Genomic DNA, 7886 nt, shown 5'->3' with positions numbered 1-7886 from the left:
CATGCTTGGAGTCTCCATAGTGAGCACTGGTACAGCTGATGCTGGATCCTCCATATTACATTATCCACCCTCATAAAACCAAGATGAATATTTCCACAAATTAATTCAGATGGATAAAAGCTGCTAGTGACGGCTCTGCTGGCACCAACCATTTAGGGTAATACTCTATCAAGTTGAAAAGGTATATTTTGGTGGGTCACATTCATTTGTTAATGATCATAAATTGTGAACCCCCTGTAGGCAACTTCTGAACAGGATGCCAACTAATGTCTTTAAAGCCTTTAATAAACTGGTGGAGCAATATTCATAGAATCATAGAATCGTAGAGTTGGAAGAGACCGCAAGGGCCATCCAGTCCAACCCCCTGCCATGCAGAAACTCGCAATCAAAGCATTCCCGACAGATGGCCATCCAGCCTCTGTTTACAGACCTCCAAGGAGGGAGACTCCACCACTCTCGGAGGGAATGTGTTCCACTGTTGAACAGCCCTTACTGTCAGGAAGTTCCTCCTAATGTTGAGGTGGATTCTCTTTTCCTGTAGCTTATACACATTGTTCTGGGTCCTGTTCTCTGGAGCAGCAGAAAACAAGCTAGTTCCCTCCTCAGTATTACATGCTTCAAATATTTAAACAGAGCTATCATATCACCTCTTAATAAACAGAGCTATCATATCACCTCTTAATCTTCTCTTCTCCAAGCTAAACATCCCCAGCTCCCTAAGTTGTTCCTCATAGGACATGGTTTCCAGACCCTTCACCATTTTAGTCCACCAAGTGGACACGCTCTGGTTTCTCAATGTCCTTTTTGAATTGTGGTGCCCAGAACTGGATACAGTATTCCAGGTGGGGCCTGAACAAAGCAGAATACAGGGCACTATTACTTCTCTTGATCTAGACACTATACTTTTATTGATGCAGCCTAAAATTGCATTGGCCTTGTTAGCTGCCACATAACACTGTTGACTCACGTTCAACTTGTGGTCTACTTGGACTCGTAGATCCCTTTCACACGTAGTCTCGTTCAGCCATGTGTCCCCCATCCTATATCTGTGCATTTCATTTTTCCTCCCTAAGTGCAGTACCTTACATTTCTCCATGTTGAATTTCATTTTGTTAGCTTTGGCCCAGCTTTCTAGTCTATTCAGGTCATTTTGAATTTTGATCCTGTCCTCTGGAGTATTAGCTATTCCTCCTAATTTGGTGTCATCTGCAAATTTGATAAGTATGCCCCCAATTTTGTCCTCCAAGTCATTGATAAAGATGTTGAATAGCACTGGGCCCAGGACAGAGCCCTGTGGGACCCCACTGGTCACTTCTCTCCAGGATGAAAAGGAGCCATTGTTGAGCACTCTTTGGCTTTGGCCAGTCAACCAATTACAAATCCATGTAAGAGTTACCTTGTCTAACCCACATTTTACAAGCTTGTTTGCAAGAATGTCATGGGAAACCTTGTCAGAGGCCTTACTGAAATCAAGATATACTATATCCACATCATTCCCTTCATCTAGCAAGCTGGTAATTTTATCAAAGAAAGATATCAGATTTGTCTGGCATGACTTGTTTCTCTGAAACCCATGTTGACTCTTTGTGATTATGGCATTGCCTTCTAAATGTTCACAGACTCTCTCTTTAATTATCTGCTCTAGAATCTTTCCTGGTATTGATGTAAGACTAACTGGATGATAATTGTTGGGATCCTCTTTTTCCCCTTTTTGAAGATGGGGACAATGTTTGCCCTCCTCCAGTCTGCTGGGACTTCTCCTGTTCTCCAGGAATTCTCAAAGATTATTGCCAATGGCTCCGATATTACATTTGCCAGTTCTTTTAATACTCTTGGATGTAGTTCATCAGGTTCTGGAGACTTATATTCATTTAGATTAACAAGGTATTCCTGTACTATCTCTTTGCTTATTCTGTGCTGAAATTCCCCTATTCTGTCCTCTGTTCCATTATCCTCAGGTTGAGCACACTTTTCCTTTTCTGAGAACTCAGAGGCAAAGAAGGTGTTGAATAATTCTGCCTTTCCTTTGTCTTCTGTTAGCATTTTGTCATCTTCTCCACACAGTGACCCTACCATTTCCTTTTTCTTCCTTTTGCTGCGGACATATCCAAAAAAGCCCTTTTTATTGTTCTTAACCTCTCTAGCAAGCCTGAGTTCATTCTGTGCTTTAGCTTTTCTGATTTTACCCCTACACATGCCTGCTATTTGTTTGAATTACTCTTTGGTGATTTCCCCATTTTTCCATTTCTTATACATTTAAAAGTTAGCTCAGTTGAAAGTTCCTTAGTCATCCATCCTGGTTTCTTGAGACATCTCCCATTTTTCCTCCTCACTGGAACTGTTTTAAATTGTGCCTTCAGTATCTCCCTTTTGAGAAACTCCCATCCATCCTGAACTCCCTTCTCTTTTAGTATTTCTTTTTTTTTTAATTGATATTTTCAAAGTTTTAAACATTAACAAAACAATACAAAACAAGAACAAAAACACAAAGACCAAATACTATTTACAATAGTAACACATAAGACATACATTTCCTAAACAATATATACTTCACTCAACTTCATCATTAAACATTTAACATTAATAAAATACACTTAACATACACTATGCCTTCCAACTGTCTGGATCTCTATCCAGTGTACCAATTTTCCATTGTTTTTATCTTACATGTATCTTAACTGTTTCCTTCACAAAATACACAATTAGTTCAGTCTAAATTTTCCACCTTTAGTTTCTTATCATGTAAGTTTTTGAACGTTCTTCTACCCTGTGATTTGTCTTAAGCGAGTAAATCTGTATAAACATATTACCTGAAAGTGTAAAGAGCATATATTTGGTTTAATACTTAATTATTTCCTTCACAATGTACACAGATTATCTAATCCTATTTCCCAAGTAGATTCCTGTCTTATTATTTTAACCCATTTTTTGTGCCTTATAAAGCATCTTCTAACAAGGAGAACTATGTCAACAAACTACAACTTAATTGTAAAGGATGTAAACTCAATTTCATTACTCTATGTTCGATTATAATCTGGAAATGCCTACTAAGTATCCTATTACATAGTTATCTCAAAACCACAATATTTTTCCATTTTCTTTCTATAAATTTGTAAAAAGGTTCCCATTCTTTTTTAATGAGTTCTTCATTTTTTCCCCCTCATCCAGCAAGTCATCTTATCCATTTCTGCCATTTCAAATACTTTCATTATCCATTTTTCCATGGATGGGGTCTGGTCCGATTTCCAAAATGTAGCGTATGAGATTCTAGCACAGGTAAGGAGATAAAAGATTAGTTTACCATGTTGTTTCTGCATTTCCGAATCAATCATGCCCAACAAATATGTTTCAGGAAGAAAGGAGATTTGAATGTTTAATTCTCTAGTTATAATATTATGCACCTTTAACCAATATTGTTTTGCTGCTGTGCAAGTCCACCATACGTGGTAATAAGACCCTACTACTTTAAGACATTTCCAACACTCTGGTTTGCTGCCTTTAAACATCAAGGAGATTCTTTGTGGAGAAAGGTGCCATCTATATGTCATTTTGTATATATTCTCCTTTAAGTTCTGATTACTAGTATATTTAAGACCTCTGGTCCAAATATTTTCCCATTTTTCATAAGCTATATTGTGACCCACATTCTGTGCCCATAAGATCATACTACGTCTGATTACCTCCGCCTCCGTGTCCCAACTCAAAATCATTTTATAAAATCTAGCAATGGCCTTCTTCTTTCCTTTTCCCATTATCTCTTCCCATTCATTTTTCTTATTACAAATGCCTGGCTGTAGTTTATCAACTTTCCATCTCTCTTTTAATTGCATATACAGGTACCAATGGCACGGGATGCCTGAACTTTGTAACTCTTCCATTGTTTTGAATTCTATTGAGTCTTGTGTTACATTAATTAAATCTGCGTATCTTAGCCATTTTTTCTTGGTTATACCTTCCCTCCTGAAAAAGGCTTCGTGTGGAGAGCAACTGTGAGCAATTTGATTACTTAATCTCAGTTTTAATTTGTCCCACACCTTCAACATTGATCTGATTATAATATGATTTTTACATTCTCTATGAATTTTATCTTTATTATAAAATAAGTACCCATGAAACCTGAATCTTAGTCCGTCTCCTTCTAGGTTCAATATATACTCATTTTCTAACAGAATCCATTCTATTAACCACAACAGTATCGATGCAAAATAATAGATTTTCAAGTTTGGGAGTCCCAAGCCCCCTCTTTCTTTCTCATCACACATTATTTTCTTTCCAATTCTGGCCTTCTTTTTGTTCCATACAAATTTCATTATATCATTTTGCCACATATCCAAAGGTTTAAAAGAGTGCAAGATCGGAATCGTTTGAAACATAAACAAAATTTTTGGGAGCACATTCATTTGAATAACTGCTATCTTCCCCAAAAGAGATAGTTGGATATTCCCCCATTTAATAAGGTCTTGTTTGATGTTCCTCCATGTTTCCTCATAGTTATTATGGAATAAGTCTGTATTCCTATTGGTTATAGTTATTCCCAGATATTTCACTTTTTTTTCTATTCTAAATCCCGAAGATTCTTCCAAATTCTTAATAGCCGCATCATCCATATTTTTAGTCAGCATATTGGTTTTATCCTTGTTCACCTTGAGCCCCGAGACTTTTTCAAATTCTTGTACCAGGTTGATCAAAGCTTGAATGCTGTTACTGGGGTTTTCCAATATATAAACCACGTCGTCGGCGAATAACCTCATTTTATACTCCGTTTTTTTGATTTTTAAACCTTGAATTTGTTTTTCCAACCTAATTCTGTTATTTAGCATTTCTAATACAAATATAAATAACGATGGGGATAGAGGACAACCCTGTCTCGTTCCCCGTTTTTAGTATTTCTAACCACGAGATCACCCTCAATATTTCTCTAAGTTTACTGAAATCCGCTCTCCGAAAGTCCAGAATGCGTGTCTGACTATACTTGGCTTTTCCTTTCCATTGTATAACAAACTCCAGGAGAACATGGTCACTTCCACCTAATGATCCCACCACTTGCACCCCATTAACCAAGTCATCCTTGTTGGTTAGGATCAGATCTAAAATAGCTGACCCCCTTGTTGCCTCTTCCACCTTTTGGACAATGAAATTGTCTTCCAGGCAAGAGAGGAATTTGTTAGACCTTGTTGGCTGAGTTTGAATTCCAGCAAATATCAGGATAGTTGAAGTCACCCATCACTACTACATCTCTCCTTTCTGAGTATGTGGTCCTCTGTTCTTGAAAGGCATCACCCAATTCCTCCATCTGACTTGGGGGACTGTAGTAGACTCCCACCATAACATCCTTGTTGTTTCCCTCCCCTTTAATTTTTATCCAGATGCTCTCCACCTCGCTTCAAGTACTGATGTCCTGGATCTCTTCACTGGTGTAAATATCTCTGACATATAGTGCTATTCCTCCTCCTTTCCTGTTTGGCCTGTTTCTCTTAAAAAGGTTATACCCCTCTATTTCTACATTCCAGTCATGGGACTCATCCCACCAGGTTTCAGTGATGCCTATTATATCATATTTGCTTTGTTGTACTAGGAGTTTGAGTTCATCTTGCTTATTTCCCATGCTCTGTGCATTAGTGTAGAGACATCACAGACCATGGGTCCTCTTTACTTGCTGCCTGTGCAAGTTTTTTTGCCTCCCACTGTTGGGTCCTTGCACAATTTGTCTTGCTTCCTCTATGTCAATTTGACTACTTTCTCCATCCCTTTTGCCTTCCATAATATTGTCTCCCTCCCCCACGGAACTCAGTTTAAAGTCCTCCTAATCAAATTCTTGAGACTGTTGGCAAAAACATTTCTTCCAACTGGTGTGAGATGCAACCCATCTGTTGCAAGAAGTCCCTCCTCATGGAACCACAGCCCATGATCAAAGAATCCAAATTATTCTTGGCGGCACCATCTGCGGAGCCAGTTGTTCACACCCGCTGTTTTCCTTTCCCTTCCTGGACCGTGCCCTTCAACTGGCAGAAGAGACGTGATGACAATTTGTGCAACCATTTCTTTCAGCTTCCTACCAAGAGCCTCGTAATCCTTTCTGATGTTCTGAAGGCTGTGCCTTGCAGTATCATTGGTTCCCACATGGACTAAAAGGAAGGGGTATTGGTCAGTAGGCTTGACCAGTCTTGTCAGCCTGTCTGTCACATCATAGATCTTTGCACCTGGAAGACAACACACCTCTCGAGACATCTTGTCAGGCCTACAAATCACTGCTTCTGTACCCCTCAGCAAGGAGTCCCTCACTATGACCACACGCCTCCTTTGAGGCTTAGCAGCAGCTACTCCCTCTGATGGAACTCTCAGGCTCCCCTGCTCTGTCCCTGAAGTCTGTCCATGCTGCTCTTCCTCATCCTCCTTGATAAGGGAAAGAGCTTCAAATCGATTCTCTAGCTGCAAGCTCACAGAACAATCCCTTGTTGACCTAGTTCTCTGTGTGACATTCCCCCAACTGTCTGTCTCCTGTGTATGTGAAGTGACCTCCTCCATCCCAGCAACTTCCTCTGTATGGTCCCTATCCAAGACCGTTGGTTTAGTTCTGTCCAGAAAATTCTCTTGCTCCCTAATATGCTGAAATGTAGCTACTCTGGACTCCAGCTGCTGGACTTTCTCCTCCAAGAGTGCTACCAACTTGCACTTGGTGCATGTGAAGTTCTCCACATCTATAGGCAAGAAGGCAAACATCCCACAAGTGTTGCAGGTGACTGCAGCAGTTCTGTCAGTGTCCATACTGAGAAGTCTTAAGTAATTACTGAAACAGGACTGTGGGCTTCCTCCTCAAAAATCCCATGGTAAACACCAACATTAAGACCCCTGATAACCTGGCCTTTTCACCAATCTCTGGTAGTGAGTTCAATCAACTCAGCTTCTGCTGTAGTTCTATTTGGATGGGAAAAGAATTCGCTCTGGGAGGAGTTATATAGAGCTAGTCTGCTAGGCTCTTCGAGGAGTTATATTGGTTATTCCCTAGTGCCGCATTGCAATCTTTCCAGTTTAACCATAATCTTGTTGCAAAATATGTTCTGGCTGCACTAAGTGCAAATGACCCCCTCCTCCAATTTATCCAATAGTTGTTTTTTGTTTCAAGTGATATGTCTCCCTCTGTGTGTGAATAGCTGAATTAGTCAACAAATCAGGAAAGGAGTCTACACCCTCTTCCTTTACCTCTCATCTGTGATATTTTCTGTGGTAGTGTTACTTTCTGCTAATTGCTCATACTATACTGTAGAGATTATCAGATGGAGACCAAAATGTCCTTGTCTTGTCCTTTTCCCATTCTTATAGCATGACCTCAAGAAGATTTTCATACGACATCACACTTATCCCATCATTATCCTATCCAGAAAGCATGATTGACTGCAATTGTGTGAAAGATTTTCAAATGACTTCACACAGATCCTGTCACTGTGCTGTCATTGAAGCGTCATTGCCCAGCATTTTGCATTAATGGGAGTTTGCGTTTATGCAATGCCGGTTCAATGACAGGACAATAGTGCTGTGATCTGAAAGCCTTTTACAGCATTGCAGTCAAAGACAGGATAAGGATGGGGAAGCAATCCCACCATTATCCTGTCTCTGTGAGATAATCTCCTGTGTCATGGACAACAAAACATAATTTCACTGAACAATCATCTCACTACACCTTATTTATGCCTTACAGCTAACCCTATCTGGCCTCTACAAGTGGCTGCCTAAAGTGATAATAAATCTGATTAAATATATTAAACCTGAAAGAAATATCTTTATAGAGGGCCCATTTCCCTTGGATTGAGTAAAGCATCTTTCCATCAATCATTGTCAGAATTTGAATCCACTTTCATAATCTAAATAATGGCTGGCATTCCATATTG

This window comes from Sceloporus undulatus, chromosome 1 (genome assembly GCF_019175285.1).
Source record: "Sceloporus undulatus isolate JIND9_A2432 ecotype Alabama chromosome 1, SceUnd_v1.1, whole genome shotgun sequence".
Taxonomy (NCBI): Eukaryota; Metazoa; Chordata; class Lepidosauria; order Squamata; family Phrynosomatidae; genus Sceloporus; species Sceloporus undulatus.
This window is presented reverse-complemented; position numbering follows the sequence as displayed.